The sequence below is a fragment of the Phascolarctos cinereus genome, unplaced genomic scaffold (assembly GCF_003287225.1).
Source record: "Phascolarctos cinereus isolate Bilbo 61053 unplaced genomic scaffold, phaCin_HiC Scaffold_4;HRSCAF=312, whole genome shotgun sequence".
NCBI classification, from domain to species: Eukaryota; Metazoa; Chordata; class Mammalia; order Diprotodontia; family Phascolarctidae; genus Phascolarctos; species Phascolarctos cinereus.
Window position 1 is genome coordinate 74,211,529 of NW_027555847.1, and position 23,614 is coordinate 74,235,142.

The window sequence follows — 23,614 nt, forward strand, 5'->3', positions numbered from 1 at the left end:
ACAGTTGATGGATTAAGAGAAGAAGGAGGAGTGTTTTCATGAGGGTAGAGAATGAAAAGTACTGGAGTTAGGCCTGAGAGAGGTGGAAGAATAGACAATGGTGACTGTGGAGGAGGGGAAATCTCAAAGTTTAGGATCTTGGAGTGATAGTGAGGTCAAAGATGTGAATCACCTCTGTGGGCGGCTGAAGTAGAACACCGGTGGAGATCATGGGAGTTGAAGAGGCTGATAAAGGAGAGGCCAGTGTGGGACTATACTATGTGCAAAATATGAGTTGGTAGGTTTTCTTATATTTTAAAAAAGCCCTGTGGAAAACAGCATTTGACAGTATGCAGTGACATAATAGAGACCACTAATTGGCACAGTGGATAGAGCACCAAAGTTGTAGTCAAGAAAGACCCAGAGTTCAAAGCTGCCCTCAGAAGCTTATTTGCTCTGGGCAAGTCCCTTAACTAATGTCTGCCTCAGTTTCTTCATCTGTAAAATGAGGATAGCGGTAGCATCTACCCACCAGGGAGGATAAAGTTTATAAAACACTAAACAAGCCTTAAAGTGCTGTATAAATATTAGCTTTTTTGATAAAGATGATGATAGTGTGAGTAAAGCTCAGTGAACATTGAGAAAAGGGGATAGTATGGCCAGGGAAGACTTTGGGAAGAGAGGGCAGTATGGTGCTGGGGTCCTAGAACATGAGTAGGATTTATATTGTCAGAGGACAACCAGAGAGAGGGTCTATAACATAAGTGGAGTTTTGGAAAATGGAAGCGAGCATGATCCTATGTAGGGTCTGGCAGGGAAATGCTACTCATTCTTTAGGCTTTCTAGACATGGCAGAAGTGCTTTCAGTGAATGGGGGAGGGGGCATGTCTCCCCTTTGGTCGCTTTGGAGTTTGTTCCTGTAATCAGTTGACATGGCAACCAGAACCCTGTTTCTAGTTGATTGTTTTCTCTCTCTCTCTCTCTCTCTCTCTCTCTCTCTCTCTCTCTCTCTCTCTGTTGCTCTGCCTGAAATCTTCTTAAATTAGGCCTTTTACAAATGTCTTTCTTTTTAACTTTACTCTCAGTAGCAGAAAATGAGTTCAGTGAAGACTTGTTTAATTTTTCAGCTTCGGAGTTTCCTGAGATGGTATTTGGGAGTGGACTCAGTGCTCAGAACAGATGTCCCAGTGATTGGCAGTTTTGATGCTTCTCCACTTTCACTCAGTCAAGTGAGGATAGACATCATTAGTCAGACTGGACAAAACCGTGACTGGTAAGATATCTTTATTTTTTAGTCACTGTGTCCTTATAAAGGGGATCTTTCTTTAAGAAATGGAAGGACTGATAAGAACATACAACCAAATATGAAGAGATAAATCTTTAATTCCTCTTCTTTCTCTTTCAGTCTCATTTAGGCTAGATGTGTTAGAAAAGAATTATCTCATCCTTTTCTTTTTCTTTCTTTTTCCACCTTTTTGGATTCTTCTCTGGAGGTTGAGAAGGGGGTAGAATGGGGTAAGGAATCCCTGGGTGGAGTTAGTTTTTGCAATATTACGCTCTCTCCCTACTTAGACCAGCATTCAGTCAGCCAACAAGCACTTATTAAACACCTACTTTGTACAAGGAATTTTGTTAAGAAATAGAGATAAAAAAATAAAGGCAAAACCGATCTCCGCCCTCAAGGAGCTCACATTCTAATGGGAGAGACTACATGTAAGTTACTAGGTATATAGAAAAGTAGATAGATGGCAGGTAATCTGAGAAGGAACAGTAGTGGCATCTGGGAGGACCAGGAGAGCCTCCTGCAGAAGGTCAGATTTGAACTGAGTCCTGAAAAAAGGGCAAAGAAACTAAGAGGTGGAGGTAAGGAGGGGGAGCCCATAGATATGGGATGGAGGAAATGGAGTGTCCTGTGCAAGGAACAAATAGGTGAATGGAGCTGCGTGTGTGGAGGGAGTAAAGTGCAGGCTGAGAAAGGTAGGAAGGGTCATGTTGTAAAGCGAGTTAGAAGCAACATATTTAGAGAAGAGCTCCCTCAGTAAGATGAGGGTTCTCTGTCCTACGTGCACTGGGGCATTCTTGTCTTAGTGCTTCCATTTCAAAAATCCCAAGGTTCTCTCTGTGGGAGAAGGAGATATTAGGCAGATCATCTGAGGTGGTTTTCCATAGAATCAAAGATTTAGAGCTGGAAGTGACTTTAGGTGTCATCTAATCCAACCTCCTCAATTTACAGATGAGGAAACTGAGGTCCTGGTAAAACAGGAGCCAGTTTTGAACCCAAGTCTTCTGTTTTCATTTCAGTCAATAGATCAGTCAGCAAATATTAAGCATCTACTATGTGCCAGGCATTGTGCTAAGCCATGGGGATATGAATAGAGTCAAAAGACAGTCCCTGTCTCAAGGAGGTCACAATTTAATTTAATCATTTCAAATCAAGTAACATTTAGTAAGCTCCTTTTGTGTTGACGGTCTGGGTGTTAGTGGTGGCAGAGTGGGGTGTGTTTTCTGGGGGCAGGGAGAAGGGAGCAGGGAATGATGTGCTAATAAAAATATATATACGTGAAGTGATTCTTGCTCTCAAGAAGTTTATAATCCAGTGGGTTTGGGCAGTCGAGAATTATGAAGGATGAACAGCTCCCTATAACAGGCCAACAGGATGGGTTCAAGAGTGGGGTGTTGACCATACTTTTGATGATGATGGGTCTTATAAGTTCTGAGTAGTCAGCTTCTAGACCATAGAAACTAATTGGGGTGGAAATCAGGGCTTTTAAGTCCAACACAGGGCATATCATCTTCAGTAGCAGATACTAATATTGATTGCTCTGCTATAGTGCTAGGCCAGGAATTAGGGCTGGTTTCCAACAAAAGGTGGCTGAGGAATTGGAATTGAGGCATAGGGATTTAGATCTGGAAGGGAGAAGTTGATTTAGGAAGTAGCAGCTGGTTGGTAAACTCTCATTATTTTGGCTTCTCTCTGTTGCTTTCTGTCTCTCTCCTCTTTCTTCCCTTCTCCCATATCTGGTCATGATGTAGACTCAGAGTGTATTATTGATAGGGAAAATTGTTTTTGTTCCTTTTTTATTTAAAAGAAAAGTTACCCCTTGATCCTTTGTTATTTCTGTCTCAAGACCTCATTAAAGTTATGTAAAAGAGAGAGAGAGGGAGAAAGAAAGAATAGTATGTGTGTGTGTGTGTGTGTGTGTGTCTGTCTGTCTGTCTGTCTGTGTGTATATGTATTCCTCAGTACAAAAATATAATTCTTCATGCATGGAATACTGTCAGGCTGCCTGACAGGTTTAGTCTCTGAACACTCTTGACTAGCTTTCACCAGCAGTGGGGTACATTGGAAAGAGCACTGATTCTGGAGTCATAAGTTCAGATACCACCTCTGTGCTTACTGCCTGTTTACTGCCTGTGTGACCTTGGACAAGATAGTTAAGCTCCTTGGGCCTCAGTTTCCTCATCTGTACAGTGAAGGGCTTGGAGGAAGCAGTCTTTGATTTCTTCTGTCCCCTCTATTTCTCAGAAGACTCAGTGATTGCTTAAGGGAAATGCCATGTCACTTTTGTACTCTGTTGTGGCACATTCCTGAGAATAACCAGATTTTTTAGGTGTCAGAGGTTTACAGCTTGCCCACAGATGGACCAGGGCACAACTCAAGCGCTGACTTTGGAGCTGAGTGCCAGACTAACATTTTTAACCCCTTGATTTCAACGTGTCTAAAACTCGGCTCCTTGCTTCCCCCCAGAGCCTCTGGCAGCATTGTGTAGTGAAGAGCTCTGGGCTTGGAGGCTGGATTAGGTGCTTTCCAATCCCATGTCAGAAACTTAGTAGCTGCCTGGCCCTAGGAAAGCCCCTGTTCCTCTCCGAGCCTCAGTTACCTCATTTGTAAAATGGAGACAAAAGTAGTAGACCTTCTCAGAGTTGTTTTGAGGATCCAGTGAAATATTGGAAGCAGTGTGATACAGTGAAAAGAATGCTTCATTTGGACGTGAGTTCAAATCCTATCTCTGCCACTTAATACCTGTATGACCTTGGACAAGTCGCTTTATCCCTTTGAGGCACAGTTTCCTCATTTGTAAATTGAGAGGTTTGGACTTGATGACCTAAGTTCGTCTGAATCTGTGATTTAGATGGCTCTAAATCTGTGGCTAGAGACAGCTAGGTGGCTCAGTGGAGCCTGGAGACAGGAAGACCTGAGTTTCAAATGTGGTCTCAGATACTCACTAGCTGTGTGACCCTGGGCAAGTCACTTAACCTCGATTTGCCTTAATTCACTGGAGAAGGAAATGGCAAATCATTATAGTAATCTTTGCTAAGAAAACCCCTTACGGGATCAGGAAAAGTTGGACATGACTGAACAATAACAACAACAAATGTGTGATCCACTGATCATTTGTGATATAATGTATATAAAGCACTTTGCGATCTTAAAGCACTACATGAATACGAGTTATTATTAGTAATTAATTTATTTGTTAAAGGCATTTATTACTGTCGTTTTCCCAGACACTCAGGTCCATCTCCTTGGAGTTATCATTGACTTGTCCTTTTCCTTCTCACATATCAAACATCAAATCATGTTTCTTCTCCCTGTTTATTGTACCTTAATAACTTTAACGCTTTCCTAATTCAGGCAGCTCATTAACTGGCACCTGGTCTGTTGCAATGGCTACCTAGCAGGCATCTCTATCCAGACTCATTTGTTTTCATTTCATCCCACACACTGTATTCAGCTAAGTCTGACCAGCATGCAGGTTTAATCCTCTGCCCTCTCCTCTCCTCCCCAGACTGCGCACTGTCTACTGAATAAAGATTAGACTCTTTAATTTCACCTCCAAGGCGCCTTACAACCTGATCGCAAGCTCCCCGTACTGGCATACTGTACCTGGTTGCCCATTAGATACTTACTACTTCAGCCAAACTGTATTACTTAATGTCTTCTGGAAGAATGTAACCCATGGTTTTCTGCCTCTACCCTGTTGCTACCCCTCTACCCCAACTCACCCATCTCTGTCAGTTAATATCTGTGAAACCTTTCTTCATTCTCTTCAATTTTGAAGTAGTTTCTCCATTATCTGATATCTCAGAGTATTTTGGGCACTTAGGTGGCAAGGTGGATAGAATGCAAGGCCTGGAATCAAGAAGACTTATCTTCCCAAGTTCAAACCTGGCCTCAGTACTTACTATCTGTGTGTCCTTGGACAAGTCACTTAACTCTGAGCCCAGATTTGAACTCAGGAAGATGAGTCTTCCTGACTCCAGGCTTGGCATTGTGCCTACAGTGCTTTGTATCTAGTGGGTAGTCAATAAACAGTTGATAAGATGCCTCAGTTTCCTCATGTATAAAATGAACTGGAGAAGGAAATGGCAAATCACTTCATTTCACTGGGGTCGTGAAGAGTCAGACATGACCGAAACAACCAAAGAACAAATAGAGCATTTTATTTTCCTTTCCATAACGTTGTAGATTTAGAGCTAAAAGTGACCTTAGAGATAGGTCATTGAGTCTAACCCTCACATTTTAAAAATGAGAAAACTGAGGCTGAAGAAAGTTGAGTGACTTGCCTACCGCACAACTGATAATTGCCTAAGGTAGGATTTGAACTCAGGTCTTCTGATGCCCAAGCACACTTAATATACAGTGCCAGCTAGCTATTTCTTTTCTTTACTCATCATATTCTAATTATGTTATTATTTTTCAGTGAGGGTTAGGGCTCTCTATTTATCTAGGTATCTCTCCTAATCCCTAGTACAGTGCTTTGCAAAAATAGGCACTTAATAAATGTTTGAATTAGTGCAGGCTGTTCACAGTATTCCTTCTGGCTCTAGTGGCTTCCTTCAAAAAAAGTGGGGGAGGGGATGTTTTGACTGAAAAGTAAGGAAGTAGAGTATCCTAAAGGCTGAGATCTTGGCAATTTCTGGGTTATGCGAAGATGTTTTCTTCCTTAGGCCTCTAACCCACTTGGATATATTTGCTCATTTGTGCTGCCAAAGGTCTTTTTAATCTATAATGAAAAATTTATTGTGAGTGAAGATGAGATTGCTTTAGGTTTCCGACTGTTTTAATTTCTGGCAAGTATTCTTAAAGGGCACGTTTTAAAAAGGCAGAAAAAATTCCCCACCTACCCCCCTTCCCCCTTTTTTTCCTTTAAAGACCTACTTGGCTTATCAGACCTGTCAGATATTTTCTTTCTTTTAAGACCATTTGATGGGAGCATTTCTTCAAAGGGACAGACCTCAGTATCAGCCCAATCAGCAACCTTTTGGCAGAGAAACAGTTGAAACTAAATCTACTTTGCAGTTTATTTTCCTACTTTGGAGTAGAAATCTGATGATTATTAGTAGTAGGAATATCACCAATCCCAGAATATCAGAGTTGGTTGATGGAGGGGCTTAGAGGTCATCTAGTCCAGCATTTTTATTTTATAAATGAGGAAACTGAAGCCCAGGGAAGAAACGTAACTTGATCCGAGGTCATGTAGGTAATAAAGAGCAGATCACGATTTGAACAAAGTTGTCCTAATAAGCCATTTAACATTAAGTACAAGGCTATTTCAGCTAGACCGGGTTTCTTGCCTACCAGAATGAAGAACATAGTTGGTGGAAATATATCCCAGGTATCATTCCAGTTGGTAGAAGTTTGGTAGATACTAGAGGAACATCTCTAATACTTGAACAGATTTATTATCTTACTAATTGTGGGTATTTTCCCCAGTATCTCGTCCATGCTTGTGTAACTTATATGGTAGTTCTCATCATGTTCTCCTATAAGATTATCTAGGTGGGGGAGAGGAGTTACCCAATGTGCTGGAGGCTTTCCTAGAGTTCTTCTGACATTTCATGGATGCCAATAGAGTGCATAGGCTATCTGTCGATTTTCTCAGTCTTGTTATTCTGCTGTCTCATCTTTTTTTCCTGGTCATGCATTTCTCACATGATATATTTTACACTTCTTGTACCACCACCAGTAGACTGTTGGTATTAAATCTATGGGAATTTGTTATAGAGAGAAACCTAGGGTCATAAAAGAACTTCCCAAAGGAATCACCCCCCTTTTTAAAGCCTCCTTGTCTATTTGTATGTCTTTACAAGTTAGGTGTACTGATAGATGCACTCTAAAGCTTGTGCATCTGACTGCAATTCATAACCTAGACAACATTATTCATCCACTTGGTTTTTCCTGGGCATCTAGTTGGCCAAATTCGTTAGTCCTTGTATATATCATTTAGGAAGCCCTGCAGAGTTCTGGAGATTAATGCAATCAACATGATGTTATTTGCAAACAGAAACACCTCTAGGACTGTCCATAGAGAATCCAATCCTTCCTTATCTCAGATGCTGTATTGAACATGATCCATGGGAGTGGGAAGCATGTTTTTGTTTGCTTGATATCAATAATGATGGTTGTTGGACAGAGTTACATCTTACTGACATATATTTTAAGGGATCATATATTATTGACATGCACTGAAAATAACCCTAGTTGTATGTCAGAGAGGTGTCAAGAGCCTTTCATGGGGACGTTTTGCTCTTTTGAGTCAAATGCCTTTTTATGGTCGATAAACTAGGATCTTATATTCTCCACATCCATCGGTTTGTGTGATGGTCAAGATGTGATTTGCTATGGAATATCACTTGTTAAGGACTTGCTTGTTTCCTTCTAAAATCTTCATCCATCAGTCTACATGTAGATTATTCTCACGAAAATTTTATATAGAAGGGAAAGTAGGCATATGGGTCAGTAGTTCTTAATGTTCTCTCAGTTTTTCTTTGGTTGTAATAAGATCTGCCCTGCCCCCCACACCCATTGGCATCTTCCCTTCCTTCAGGCACTTTGAGAATTAATCTCTTAAAGCCTATAAAATTGCCTCCAGCACAGACTTTCTCTTTATATATTTAATTGAGTCTGCTTTTCCCATTTTGTCCTTGTCAGTGCTTCTGTAGAGACATCTGGCACTGTGTTGTTAGAGTCAAAATATGGTAGATCTTCTCTCCTTGATGTTGAAAAGAATTTCTCTTTGCTTAAAATGACAGGAAAGGAAAATGTTGGAGGAACTGTGGGAAAACAGGCACATAAGAGCACTCTTGATGGTGCTATGAGTTGGTCCAACCATTTTGAAAGGCAGTTTGAAACTAGGCTCAAAGAATTGCTGAACTGTGGGTATCCAACTATCCACTACTATAGTTGTAGATAACTATAGTTATATACCACTACTAAGTCTATAGCCCAAGGACATCAAAGAGACAGGAAAGGAACCCAGATGTACATATACAAAAATGTTTATAGTGGTCTTTCTTGTTATAGCAAACAACAGAAACTAAAAAGATGGTCATTAATTGGAGAATTGTAGAACAAGTTATGGTTATATCATTGTAATAGAATATTATTGCCTGTTAAGCTAGACAGATAAAGACTTTATTAAGAGCTTCCATGTGTTAGACACCATGATAAGCAAGCAAGATAGTCCCTGACCTCAAGGAGCTTATAAACTAATGGAGCAATGAAACATGAGGACCTTGAAAGGGGGAGGTCCCTGGTGTGGAGATGGCTAGGAAGTGGTATGAAGGCTTAGATTAGAGCTAATAAGGGGAAAACTCACCTTTTCTTGAAATTAATAAAATAAGGAATTTCAGAGAAACCTAGGAAGACTTGTGTGAATGGATTCAAAATAAAGTAAATAGAACCTGGAGAGCACTTTATACAATAACTACACTGTAAAGAAAGACAGTACAATAACAACATTGTAAAGAAAGACATCTTTGAAAGACACAGAAATGGGATCAGCAATGATTCCAGAGAACCAAAGCTACCAGCCTCCTATCAGAGAGATGATGGACTCACGTGCCGAGTGAGGCATACGTTTTTGGACGTGACTAGTGTGGGGATTTGATTTGCTTGACTGTACATACTTGTTATAAGAGTTTGGTTTTCTTTTCTTTTGTTTTTTTTGGAGGGAGAGTTTGGAAAAAGGTTACATAAGGGTTGCTTCCCTCTTCCCTTGCCACACCCATTGAAAAAGAGTTATTGAAGTATTTGAAGAACTGAAAGAAACACAGTGAAAGTGGGACAGTTTTGAAAGTTAAATTTATTATATAGTTAGGAAGAAGAAAGCTACATGTAAATATATCTGTGATTTCATGGGTAATCTTCCTTTTCTGTTCCTTGTACATGGAAATGTTCATTTTATTTGATATTTGTTAAGTTCACAATAAAAACATTTATTCAAAAGTATATATGTAAAAAATAATTGATCTTTGTTTATCTTTGCTATTCTTTCATTTGCTCTCCAGCCCATGTTATCCTTAAATATCCTTGGGATGACTTTGTTTAGTTGAGTCTCTAAGCTCTCTTTAAACTGTTTTTTTCCTTCCACTCTTTTCTCTTACTTATCAGGATGTATTGCAATAATCTTAACTTGCATCCTCAGCAAAACTTAACAAATCATTTTATATTTCACACAGTTAAAAATTCTGTATGCATTTGTCATGGTCACTGTTGTTGTCTTTTCCTTCATCCATTTCCCATTTTCCAGTATCAGTAATTTGTTTAAATAGATCAGATTAGAATTGTTTCAGTTCTACACCGTCTTTTTTGCTTTTATTTTTGTGGTTTTGTGTTAGTTGTGATTTCTACTCTAACATATATTGGTTAAACATAAATAGCCGATTTAGGAATGATTCTTCTATCAGGAACAGTTATTTTCTGTTGTTAAAACATAATCAGTTTCTTACTTTGTGATCTCGTAGTATTTGGTGCTAGCCTGGTCCAGGAACTTCTGATTGTTATCTCAAAGAAATTACTCATGATTTATATTATGAGGTTTCTTTATAGTATTCTTTATTCTTGGTCATATTTCCAAGATATTTTTCACCATCAGGGCCTATACTCACCTTTACCTTGAAGTCACTGAGTACAAAGTAGGTGATACTTGTAAGTTTTAACTTGGAGGTTTTTAATCAAGTTCTTGGTAGTATTTCCCTCCATCTTTATCCTTTGCAGTAGATGCTGGTGGATAAGCTGCAGTTATTTGCATGGCTGTATTTTTGCAGATACTTCTTGTGAGCAGTGACCAAACATCTGATGAAATGGGGTTTCACATTGTCTTTGGGTACTTCATAGAAGCCCCCTTTATTTACTGCATCCAGGAGAACCTGTGAGCCATCTGCTCGATTAGTTGAAACTTCTCCTTTTTGTCTTCTTATTTTATTAATAATACAAAGTCTGGATTGGTATAATTCTGCTCCTCCAAAAAAGATGGGCGTTTGTTTGGGGGAGAAACTTTAGGGTGATTAAGAGATCGGGGATCAGGAAAGGCTTAATTGGAACTGAATTTTGAAGGAAAGTGGGGATTCTTAGAGGTGAAGATGAGGAAAAGAGCATGTTATAGGTTTGGAGGAAATCCTACATAAAGCCATGGAGACAGAAGATGGAATGTTGTGTGTGAGAAGACCAGTTTGACCAGTTTGAGTGAGAAGGGGAATAATGTACAATAAATCTGGAAATGTTGCATGCTGCCAGATTATGAAGTTTTTAAATACCCCAAAGAGTAGTTTATATTTGATCCCAGAGGTAACTTTACACTCAGGTTTATTTAGCATGGGATCAGTGTGGTCAGATCTGTATTTTAGGCAAATCACTTTGACAGATGTATGGAAAGGACCAAGATCATAATGCTTTGGGATAGGAAGGAATGATATTGGTAAATGGAGTCAAGAAGATACAAATTTTGAAGGCTGACATCATGGGTTCACTGAAGTATTCATTATATAGACAAAAGAATGGAACTGAAGAGGTCTTAAGAAGGACAAGGAAGCACGGGTACTAGTCAGTTTGGCTGGACTGGGAGGGCCTGGCAGGTAGGATAAATCAGGTAGATTAGTTTAAATATGGAGAGGTCAGCTAAGGTAAGGGGAGAAGCAGGAGTACTCTGTAGGTACAGGTAGCAAGTTTAAGTGTTTGGGAGGTCAGATTGTAGGGATCAAGAATAACATTGGAAGACGGGCCAAAGGAGGTTATGAGTTGTGTTTAGGATACGGAGAAGGGATCTGGGTCTTAGGCCTAAGGTGCCGGAAAGAAGACTAGAACCTGACAGGGAACCCGGGACTGCTGTGCAAGGCAAGTCTTCCTTATTTTGGGTTAGAACTGTTCCCAGAACACGGTCTGGCTCAAGTTAGAAAGGTTAGGCAAGTAAGAACACTTGAATGGGTTGGGAAATTGCTGTCTACACACACATGCACACACAAACACATACACAAGCAGATGCATATCCATACCAAAACTTGTAGAAGCAATAATTTTTATCAGTATGTATACACCTTCTGCCAATACAGATGTCACTTCCTTAATTTTGTAGATGGTCTTACAATGTTGCTGTGGCAGAAAAAAAAGGAAATTTTATGTTTAACCAGATGTTGAACTTTTTTGAACTTAGCGTGTTGCGTTGTCCTTGAATAACAGACCTAGAGTCTACCACCATGGTCCATACTTGAAACCTTTCTAGCATTTGTAGAACCTGACACATCTTATTCTTTGGTTGTATAGCCTTTAAAAAATTAATCTTAAAGAAATTTTATTGTTGACTTTTTCTTTTAACATTAGCAGCTTCTCCTTAACCACACCCTCATCTTAGTCCACCCTGCCTTGTAATAAAGAAAAGTATTTAAAATTTTTACTCTTATATTTTGCTTTTCTATCATCTGCATTTCCCAGTATCTCTCTTCTCTTCTTCTCAGATAGCCATCCACTATAATGAAGAACAACAACAAAAAAAAGAAACGAAGCAGTTAAAAAAAGAACAAATTAATCCGCTCATCAGTCTGACATCATATGTAATATTTCACACCCGTAGTCCACACCTCTGCAAATCGGGGAAGGAGGTGCCTTCTCATATTTCTTCTATGGGGTCAGGCGAGGTCATTATAATTTCACAGAACTCATTGCTGTGTTACTGTTTTTTTTCATTTACAATTTTGTAGTTATTTCACTTTGCATCAGTTATATGTCTTTTCATATTCATCATTCCTTTATATCCATATACTGAAATTTCTTTAGCATCTTCCGCAGAGAATGGGTACCTGCTGGGTTTCCATTACTTTACTACTACAAAAAATGCTGCTTCGAATATTTTGAACTATATCACTGGATCACTGCATCTCAGTTGGAAAGGACTTTAGAGGCATCTACTCTGCCCTGTGGCTGACCAAGAATCCCCACTACAAAGTCTTACAGGGAAACTAAGAAAAACACTGAAGCAAAACCGACTTCCATAATGACTTTGGCAGGCAGTCTACACTATATTCCATAACTGTTGTATGCCTGCCTCTCATCACTTTTCTCCAGGACAGAGATTGTTCATTATAATGAATCAGAGTTGGGCTATCTTTTAGTATTGTCATCGCTTACTTACAAGACTCTCAGTTGCAGGGCATCTGTTTAGCAGTGATAGAGTTGCCTCCCTGGTAGTTTCCTGCACTAATGAAATCATAGTTCTGGTTTTAAAAAAAAAAACAAACCAATTTACATGATTGTGGTCCTTGTCTATGTGATTCTCCTGGTGTGGCTTTCTTTGCTCTGTATCATGTCACAGAAATCTTACCAAGTTTCTTTGAATTCTTCATTTTCACTTCTGTAGCAAAATCAGTCTGTGACATTTGTGTGCCTTGATTTGTTGATCTGCTCTTAAATTAATAAGGACTCATTTTATTTATGTGCATTATTCTTGCTGTTGTTGGGATGAGACTTTGGGGGATAAACAGCCTTGGAGAAGTGGGTTTTCTGTTGACAGAATGAGACATCAGAATAACATTACTCCGTGTGTGTGTTTCAAATTATATGGGTTTTTTCTGGGTCTCCATGTAACCAGCCCTTAACGAACCCGAACCCAAGTTTGATTTTATACACACACATACATACACATATATGTGTATGTATGTATATATATATAGCTACATATGTAAATACATCTAAACATGTATGTATATACATCTGTGTGTATGTTTGCATATATATAGTATGTGTTTAACCCCCCCCAACCTCTATACATTATCAAACCTGAATTACATGTAAGTCCCTGCCTGAAAAACACTGTGTAAATTGAAACCATCTATTTGAAGGTTCTCTTGGCTTCCATCAAAGTTAGCTCCAGCACCATTCTTGAGAGAGGCCTAAATCTCCCCCCTGCCACTCACACATAACTTTGTATTGGTTTTTTACATACTTATATGTGTATATATTCTTAGAAGACAGGCTCTTTGTATCTCTAGTACCTAGTGGGCACATAATAAATACTTCTTTGATTAATTGTTTAAAGTCTAAGGAAAATTAGGGACAGGGATTGGATCAAGTTTTGAAAGCCTTGATTTTCATCAACAACATTTATGCACAAACTAGCCTAAGGAAGTTAATAGGCTTATTAAATATTGACTCATAAATTAAAGAAGAATCAGTGGAGGAGACATTTAGAGAAATGAAGTAATACTAATGTCAAATTGAGGCTAATTGTGATTTTGCCTGTAGCCAACCCCATTCCACTTCCTTGCAGAGACCAAATAACAGAGCAAAAGTCTTTCTTCCAGAGAATGGGGTCTTTCCATTTCTTAACTGCGAGGTCCTAGTGAGTCAGGGTGAAGGAGCCCAGCATCTTCTTAGACATTCTTTCTATTAACTAGAGATTGATTTTTGTTAATAAAGCATTTATAAAATATAAAATAGGAAACCTTAATACAACCAGATCTGTGAGGATTTTAATGAAAATTACTTGAGGGGCAGGTAGGTGGTGCAGCAGATAGAGCTCTGGTCTTGGAGTTAGGAGGACCTGAGTTCAAATGCGATCTCAGTCACTTGACACTTACTAGTTGTGTGACCCTGGGCAAGTCACTTAACCCCCGATTGCCTCACCACAAAAAAGAAAAGAAAACAAACAAACAAAAGTAATGTATCAAAAAAAAATTACTTGAGTCAATTTCTGAGGGTCACAGATGTTAGGCAATAGCAGTCTGATTCAAGGACAAGGTGATAATAAGGGAGAAAGAGGTGAGGGGTTATTTTGACCCAGTTTTGGAGTCTAAGAGGTATTGAAGGGGAAGGGGCAGACTCCTATGGAGTGCTGTAATGGGGACTTTGGATTGTGGGGTAGTTGGTATTGTTCCATTTTATAAATAAAAAAATTGAGATTCAGAATTGATTGTGATTTGCCCAAGTTCATATAGCTAATTAATGCTTTAGTGAGAATTCTTCATCAAGTGCCAAAAGTTACTGAGGTGTGTCCAGTTCATGAAATGAATAATGCATCTCTATGGAGTGTTTTGCTGTGCTATAGCTTGGTTAGAATACCATGTTGATGAGGCCAGGGTCATCAGTTCACTTCCCCAGGGGGTCTGTTTCATCTGGTTCCTTAGTCACCAGCTAAGTCACCACCCAAAATCTCCATTGCTCGCAAAGGGGAGTGTAAGTGGATCTGTGCAAATAAGTATTACAAAAATGTCTCCAAACATAGAAACCATTTGTGGTTGTTAAGTATGAGAAGAGAGCAGCACATATTGGTAAAAAATCATTAGCAAAAACAGATACTTGAGGTTGTTTTAAGAGAGACAGCAAGCTTATATACTCTGAACATTTTTCTTAAATAACAAATTATAATTTTTAATACACATTTTAAAAGATTCATTACTTCCATTATAAATGTGAGATATTTTCTGTTTATTTAGGCCAACATGAAAGGCTTAAAATTCATCTTCCAATTTGTTTGTAGACTAGAAAAGAAAGAGATGCTTTTCTTTATTGGTCCTAAATGATTTCACAATGAAGAAAGGCATCACAGGCTAGTGGATAGAGTGGTGGACTTGGAGTCAGGAAGATCTTGATTTGAATCCTACCTGAGAAACTTATTAGCTACTAGGCAATCCATTTCAACTCTGGACCTCAGCTTCCTCATCTGTAAAATGAAGGGAATTGTGCTAGATGACCTCTAAGGTTCCTTGTAACTCTAAATCTTAGGTTCTATGAGTTAACTAAAAGTACAGAAGCACACGTGACCCTGGGCAAGTCACTTAGCCCTGTTTGCCTCAGTTTCCTCACCTGTAAAAATCAACTAAAGAAGAAAATGGCAAACCATTCCAGTATCTTTGCTAAGAAAATCCCAAATGGGGTCATGAAGAGTCAGACGTGACTGAAACAACTGAACAATGACAACAAAAATAGAGGCACGTTCTTTCTATACCTGCAGCAGAAGGCAGTTTCGTAAATGCAAGATTAATCCCCATGGTCTTCCCAGATGCCGAAACATTTTGCTTACAGGACAAGTGTTGATTTCTTATTACCACATGCCAAGGTCTCTATTTAAGCTTTTTCTTTACTCATATGAAGGAGTCCTCCTTTTTGATTCTAATTATTGAGTGGGTACTTAGCATCACAATTCCGTAGGGGAATTGAGGTGGCTTATGACTACCCCTTTCAGTGATGGAACATCTTAGTACAGGGTTGTATTCTTCCTTAAAACAGGTGAATGGGAGTTGAAAAATAAGTTGGCATCGTTGTAGATAGTCGGACTTAAATGCGAGTTTAAGAAGGAAGTCTGATTCTTGTTAGTAAGGATACCTTTTATAAAATGAAATATCTCTGTCTCAATGAGTGTTTAATTTTATTCAGTGAGTGTTTATTAAGTATTTACAGTTTGCTAGGCATAGATGTATGCAAAGGTAGCAGAACAGTGCTTGCCCTCATGGAGCTTACGTTCTCCTAGATGGAAACAACATGCACACAAATAGCATGTAAATATATATACACAAAATAAAGGTGGTTTTTTTTTCGGGGGCACTAAAATGTGGAATAAGGAAAAGCATTCGGTGGGAGGTGGTTCTAAAAGGTGGAGATGAGAAAGGAGTACATCTGTATGTGTGAACGATAGCCTGTTCAAAGCCATGGTGATGGGAGGTGGAATATCATTTATTGAGATCAGCAAGTGGGCCAGTTTGACTGGAATGGTCAGTGTATGAGCGGCAGCTTGGTGGCACAGTGAAGAATATCCTGGACTCAAGATGATCCGAGTTCCAGTCCTACCTCAGGTACTTATCCAGGTGTGATCCTGAATAAGTCAATTAACCTTTCTAAGCCTCAGATTCTCATCTATAAAATAGAGGGTAGAGGAGGATAAAATGGCTGCTAAGGACTCTTCTAGCTCTAAATTGGTAAGTCTAGGTTGAGTCCTAAGTCTGTACTGTATTAAACCATGAGTTTGTTGAGATCAAGATTAAGGTCTTCTTCAGCTTTGTATTCTCCCCCACCATCCCTTGAACCCCACGCAAGCTTTGCCACCTAATAAATAGATCCTCAGGGTGTTTATTGGATGAGTGAATATTTGCTAGACTCATCCTCAGCTCCTTCCTCTTCCTTTCATTGCTGCTTACTCCAGAGGATCCTATAGTAACTAAAAGTCAACATTAATAGTAAGCAGGCATGTTCCAACTTCATGATACACCGTTTTAATCAGTGCGAAACTGAAGTATACCAGGGTTTCTTTTCAGGTTTCTTTCATAATTAAAAAGAATTTGTTTAAAGGGTTCTTCCAAGTCAAATGCAAACCAGAGAGTACTGCATCTAAGGGGCCTAAACCGCATGAGGAATTTAAAAGTCATGATGTTTAATTTTAACTTTGTGTACATATACTTTGTGGTGTTTTGAATCCTAGCACATTGATCATTGGTCTAAAAAGGAACCTGTGACTTTAAAAAAAAATCCTAATTTGAAGTTGAGGAAGTAAAGGATGAGCTATGGACATTGTGCTGCTTACCTGAAACTTTATAGTCATGTGGTTTTTTGAGGGGAAAAGGGAGGAGGTAGATTTCAGCTTTTGAAAGTCTCACTTTGAAAGCTTTTATGTGGTGGGTGAGTTATCACAGTATTCCTGGGGACTAGTCAAATAAATCTTATGCTTTAGTGAAAAGCTGGAAAATAATCCCCATGCTTCATATTACAAGCACGTTGTTTGCTGAATAGATTTTCTTTTTAACTTAAAAGCTTAACCAGATGTGGAAAAATAAAGTCAGTAACGTTTAATGGTTGAAAATCTGTCAGTTTGCTCTTCTTATCTGGTGTAAGTCGGCCTTCTCTTGTCATCGTTCTGCAGATGGTAGAATGCTGGGAACCTCTACAGTTAGTGGTTAGAACATTTTTTTTCTGTTATTTTCACACATTAGAATTTTAAGACAATCTGCATATTGAGGGCCGAGTATCTGGCCAAATGCCCTGTTCCTTGGAGTTACCCCTGAGTTTCATGGCTGTTGGTATGTCTGAAGCAAAGATTTCTTTCAGAGACCTAAAATATCCCATCACTGCTCAAAATGTTAATATACAAGCCAAAGGTAACAGGGAAAATTTATTAGGTACTCAAATGGCACTGACGTCTCATTGATGTGGGTATTCCCTCCGGTGATGTAAGTAGCATCTCCCCCACATCTCCCTATCCTATGTAGCTCTTCTCCATGCCCTTCAGAAGTTTGCCATAGGCTATCCAATCTACCCACTAGGACCCTTCTTTGCCTGACACAGAACCTGACCCAACATTGTTTTTTTCTTCTACTTTTTCTGCAGTGAGATCTCCAGTATTGCTTCTCAGTGTGTAATTCCTTGTTTTTTATGTGTTGCAGCCTTAGGTAATGGGTTTAAATTCCTGCTTATTTCTCCATTACACATGAACAAGGTCAAGATTTTGTTACTTTTGACTAGAAGTTGATTTTAAGATTTAGAGCAAAGAGTGGGTACAATGTAATCTTTAATATGGTATGATAGCTCAAAACAGCAGCAAGCCAGAATGAATTTCTTAGAGTAAAAGCTGGTAGCATCGCAGGGTTGGTTTCTCCTAAGCTGCCATCAGAGCAATGTTTGCTGTGTAGCTGTCAGGGCATGGGGTTATTGGCTTGAGGTATATCTTGTGTAGGCAGTAGCTATGCAATAGGGAGGTATAAGTTGGAACAGGTGGCTGTTGTGCAACACATATACAAACACAACAGACATTTGTTAAGCTTCTGTCTTGACTGGAGTAGCGTTAGTCTCAGGTGAAGATACATAGCTGTTGCCCTCAGGGAACTTACAGTCCGTTGAGATGGACACAGACAAGAAAGGAGTAAAGATAACTATAATGCACACTATTACATAGTAAGTACAATAGGGAGTTACAACACAAAATGCTATTCAAGGCCTGAGGGGGAAAGGTCATTACTGACCAAAGGGAGTCAGGGGAAAGGTGCGGGGGAGTTAGTTAAGGTCAGACTGGCATGGATCAGAGCAGGCAGCTGGTGTCAGGGGTGGATAAAGTCAGGAGGACAAGGTCTCTACAAAAGGGACATACAGTTGAGTATGTCGAGCACAGAGAGGTCTCCAGCCCACTGGGTGAGAGTGCTTCGGACATAGATAACCCAGTGTCATGGATAATCCTTTGAGAGTGAAGTTAGCTTTGATAACTTCTGGATAGCTTTATTTTTTAAATCCTCAGAACCTACTCATTTGGATTAGTAAGAGTTCTTTTTTCCTTTCTCCTAGATTTAAATGTAATTTCTCTCTTTTGTATATACTGACTGGGGGATAGGAACCTTATTGGAGGTTCTCTAGGTATGCTCATATCCCCTCAGAAGGTTATGTATGCAAGCTGAGGGGAAAGGGTTTGCACATAGTAAGTCTTTGGTTGTCTTTGGTTGGTTTGTTATCCTCTTGGGAACCTTTCTCCTGGGTCCTAGGTTGTTTGGCTCTCACGGACATTGCTGGCCTTAGAATCAGAATGAGCTGAATTGCAGTCCAACCTCAGACATGGAGTAGCTGTGTGATCCTGGGCAAAACCTTCAGAGCATTGAGTCTGTAAAATGGGGTTAACATTCCAGCCACCTGCTGGTTCACAGCCTTGCAGTTACTTTTCATTCTTCACTTTCCCTCACTCCTTATGTACATTCAGTTGCCCTGGATGGTTGGTTTTATCTCCACAACATCTCCATCCCCTTCTCTTCAAGGGTTCTAGTTCAGGCCCTTATTCCTTTCTAGAGTAGTGTCAAACTCAATTAGAAACAGATCTCAATGGGTTGTAAAAAGTTCGATGACTTCAGGTTAAGAGCTCTTGTCTAGGCAGAAGAACGAAGTGCTTTGCACATGTTAACTCATTTAAGCCTCAGAACAGCTCTAGTGCTAATAATAGGTGCTATTATTTTCTTCATTTTTCAGATAAGGAACTTAAGGCACAGAGAGACTAAAAAAGTGAATTGCCCAGGGTCACACAGCTAGTAAGGATTCAAGGAAGAGTTTGAACTCAGGTCTTTCAGACTCTAGGTCTTACTGAGCCATCTAGTTTCCTCTGTCTAGGAACAAATACATGTCATTCATAATTTGACTCCAGCCTTCAAAGCTTCCCAGTCTTTGGTACATAGTGCTTCGTTTCAGAATCTAAAGGTCCAACCAAATTCATCTTTTTTTCTGTTCTTCCACACTACATTTGACCTCCCATCTCTGAGCTTTTACCCAGGCTGTTTTCCATGCTTGTAAGACACTCTTCTACACATCTAGTCCTCTGAGAATATCTCCTCTCTGTCCAGGTTCAACTCATGCTCAAGGACTGGTTTTTGGAGGAATCCTTTCCTGATTTCCCCACCTCCTACTGCCTCTGTTCTCCATCGACATTATCTTGTCTTTACTTTGTATATATTTTGAATCTACTTACGTCTGTTTGTTGCTTCTCCTGATAGAATGTAAGCTATTATTTTTTCATTTTTGTATACCTGCATCCTAGTAGGGTCTGGTACATAGTAGGCATTTCATAAATGTTTATTTATTGATGGAATAAGAGGTCACATGGGAGTTTTCCTTGGCTACTGGGCTAGGGCGAGGGCTAAGGGAATCTGGTGCTATTTTCCTTTTCATGGTAGTAATAGGCAAAATTGGGCTTTGAACTCACTTCATGCCTTCAAATGACTCCTGATTTCCTTAGTGTGGCTGCTTCCTGCCCTGGACTTGGATCCTAAGCTCTTTCTCTGCATCTTAGTACCTGAACTTTTTTGCACTGAAGTCGTCATCATCACGTGGCAGCCACCTTTCCGGTGTGATGAGGCTTTCAGAACTTGGCTGGCCCAGTCCTTGTACCTATTTCACTTGTTCATCTGTTGTCAGATTGTAACTCGAGCTTGGTAAATAAGGCCTGCCAGAGATTGTAATCCATTAAGAAAGCTCGCACTTTCCTGGAGTCCACAATCTGATATTGCAATACAACTTTAGTGACAACATTAAGAACATTTGAAGGAAAGGACTGACCATTATAACTTGAACTCTTCTAAAATAGTGTACCTTGTAAAACATTGCACCTTTGTAATATATGTTTCGAGAAACAGAGAAATATCTTGATGTGTTTGTTTTATGTATCCGATTCTTTAAATACAAGAAAAAAGATGAAAGGGGAAATTAGTATTTCAACATTTGCCCTTGGCTTCTTTTTGTAGTTGAATCAATTTTTCTTACTTGTTTTGTGTGTGTGTGTGTGTGTGTGTGTGTGTGTGTGTGTGTGTGTGTGTGTGTGTGTGTATCATATATATGTAATGGGAGTTGGCTTTGATGAGGATGATTTATTTTAAAATGGATTTATTGTTGCTCTTTAATTTTTTATAGCATTTAGCACAGTGGTTGGTACAGAGGTGCTAAATATATGCTTCTTGTCTTGACTAACATTCTGTTTTCCCCCCCAACCCCCATAGTGACTCTGCCTTCCAAATAGAATCCTTCCTTGTAACAAACAGTCAAGCAAAACAGATTAACCCATAAGCCAGGTCTGAGAAAGCCTCATTCTGCACCTGTTGTATTCCTCCACCTCATGGGAGGAGTGGTTTCACTGGGAGACCTCTGAAGTTGACATTAGTCATTGCATTGATCAGAGTTCTTAAGTTTTTCATTGTTGTTTTCCTTCAAATTATTATGGGCATTGTCAAAGGTGCACCTAGAATGTGGGCGAACACAACTGGTCTGTGCTCTGTGAATGCCTATATAGGCATACCTTGTTTTATTGCACTTTGCTTTATTGCAGTTAATAAATATTGCATTTTTAAATTTTTACAAATTGAAGGTTTTTGGCAACCGGGTCAGTAACATAAGTCTCTTGGCACCGTTTTCCCAATAACATGTGCTTACATCATGTCTGTCACATTTCGGTAGTTATTGAAATATTTCAAACTTTCTCCATTGTTGTTATATCTGTTATGGTGATCTGTGATCATCGATCTTTGATGTTACTAATTTAATTATTTTGGGGCTCCGTGAACTTTGCCCACATCAGATGGTGAATTTAATTGTAAGGGTTGTGTGTGTTCTGATTGCTCCACCGACCTGCCCTTTCCCCATCTCTCTCCCTCTCCTTGGGCCTCCCTACAATATTGAAGAATATTACATAAACTTATTTGATAAAGCAGTGGCAGAGTTTGAGAAGATTGACCCCAATTTTGAAAGATGTTCTGCTATGGGTAAAATGCCATCAAATAGCATCGCATACCACAGAGAAATCTTTCATGAAAGGGTCAGTTGAAGTGGCAAACTTCATTGTCTTATTTTAAGAAATTGCCACAGCTACCCCAATCTTCAGCAGCAACCACCACCCTGATCAGTCAGCAGCCATCATCAACATCAAGGCGAGACCCTCTACCAGCAAAAAAGATTATGATTTGCTGAAGGCTTAAATGATGGTTACCATTTTTTTTTAGCAATTAAGTATTTTTAATTAAGGTATGTAGGTATTTTAGATATAATATTATTACACACTTAATAGACTACGCTATAGTGTAAATATAGCTTTTGTATGTATGGGAAACCAAAAAATTGATATGACTCACTTTATGGAGATATTCACTTTATTGTGGTGGTCTGGAACTGAATCCACAATATCTCCAAGGTATACCAGTAGGCGTGTCCTCCTGGTTCTGCTTATTACTTCACTCACAAGTGAAGGTTGTTCATTTTCATATTGACAGCCCAGAGTAAAACATGGAGAAGCTTGTTTAAAAAATTAGAAATACACTAGAACTGTCATTAGAATATTGTTAAATACAAAGCAGAATTCAGAAGGCTTTTTTTTTTTTGGTCTTGAGAGGTATCATGGAGACCAAAGACAGTGATACTATAGTGAGTATAAATTGAATTTGTTCATGTGGCTTATGCATGTGCTATTAGGGTAACTGTTCTTTCTGCCTAACAAGTAGGGGTATATGTGTGTGTGTGTGTGTGTGTGTGTGTGTATGTGTGTGTGTGTGTGTGTGTGTGTGTATCAGTATGTATTTGATTGGGGGGGGAGGGTGTGCTGAAGGAGTGGTGCTGTATTGCTATTCATCCTAAATTGGATGAAAGACAGTACAGAAGACTCATTTTTAATTATATTCTTGAGAACTGAATATATGATAGACAATTTATGTCCAAATACAAACTCAAACTGAACTGATAAATTTAAAAGATACTTTCTTAGCATTTGACGTTTTTTTAAAAAATGAACCTGTGAGGTTAAAAGAGGAAAAGGATGGATAGGGTGGAGACAATGTCCTTTCTTTCAAAGGTGACTGTTTCTTGTATTGGTATGGGTTATTTTAATCTTTTACGTCATAGACAAATGATTTTCTGTCTCTGAAAGTTCAATATATGTGTATGATTGATGGGAATGACTTCATTAAATGCTCATTGCTTTCTCAGTTCCTGCAGATTATTCAGTGAACACTGAGGAATGTTGCTTTTGAAATAAGCAGGTCTTGCAAAATTATGGGACCTTGCCTAGAAAAACTCCTGGTGGTAATTGAGGGGAATTCCACTGATGCAGGAGTAGAAAAAAAAATCAGTGATTTTAAAGTATGTAGGCTTTGAAATTTACTTAAATCTTACCTTTTTGGGAGGTTGTTAATTCTTATTAAAGAAAGAAAAAGAAAGAAAACCAAGACCATATATAAAGATAGCTTTGTTTTAAAGTCCTACAAGTCCAAGATCACTGTGATATGAGATTAAAACTTTTAATCATAAAGTATTTATTTTTTTGATAAATTTTTTATTCATTTCAAACTTGATTACAGAATGAGAAAAGAAAAAAAGTACATTCTCTGTACACAGCAGAACATAAGAGGGCATTCAATATAGAACAATAAGTGAACATTTCAAGAAAACCTAGATAATAAATACTATACATTTGTTTTCAGAGCTACTCTCTTTGTTTCTTTCTAGGTTTTCTTTTGTTCTCTGCCGTGTGCTTTTTACTTTATTTTTTTCTCTCCCCCCACCTCCACCCCAGGAAGGCTACAATTAGACACAGATATATACATACACATATACATATACGTATCTATAAACATATACATATATACAACCACACACATGTATATGTAAGACCACACAACACATATTTCCACTTGTCATCTCTTTCTCTGGAGGTGGAGAGCATCTTCCAATCATAAGGTATTATGGGAGTTTTTTAAGAATTTCATTTCCTTGCCCTGTCATCTCATTTGAGTTGCAGTCCCCGTCTGACTCTCTAGTATGTATCTTTTGGGATGTCCTGCCATCACCACAAAGTCAGAGTCTCCAAACCTAAACTTTTTCTTTGGTTCCAAAGCAGCATCCTGTACCAAACGTGTGTCTCTGTCA

At 39.0% G+C, this 23,614-nt stretch overlaps 1 protein-coding gene across 4 annotated transcripts in view; it reads left to right on the forward strand.

Annotated features, from left to right (window-relative positions):
* Positions 1 to 23,614, forward strand: part of GRB10 (growth factor receptor bound protein 10) — a 284,264-nt gene that overhangs the window by 58,476 nt on the left and 202,174 nt on the right. For 3 of the 4 annotated variants that reach the window (XM_020981302.2, XM_078152260.1, XM_078152261.1), the window contains exon 2: positions 1,107 to 1,252. The exons of the other annotated variant lie outside the window; for it this stretch is intronic. The gene's annotated coding sequence lies outside the window, so the exon portion shown is untranslated. The remainder of the gene's footprint in view (positions 1 to 1,106; positions 1,253 to 23,614) is intronic. 4 annotated transcript variants of the gene reach the window in all.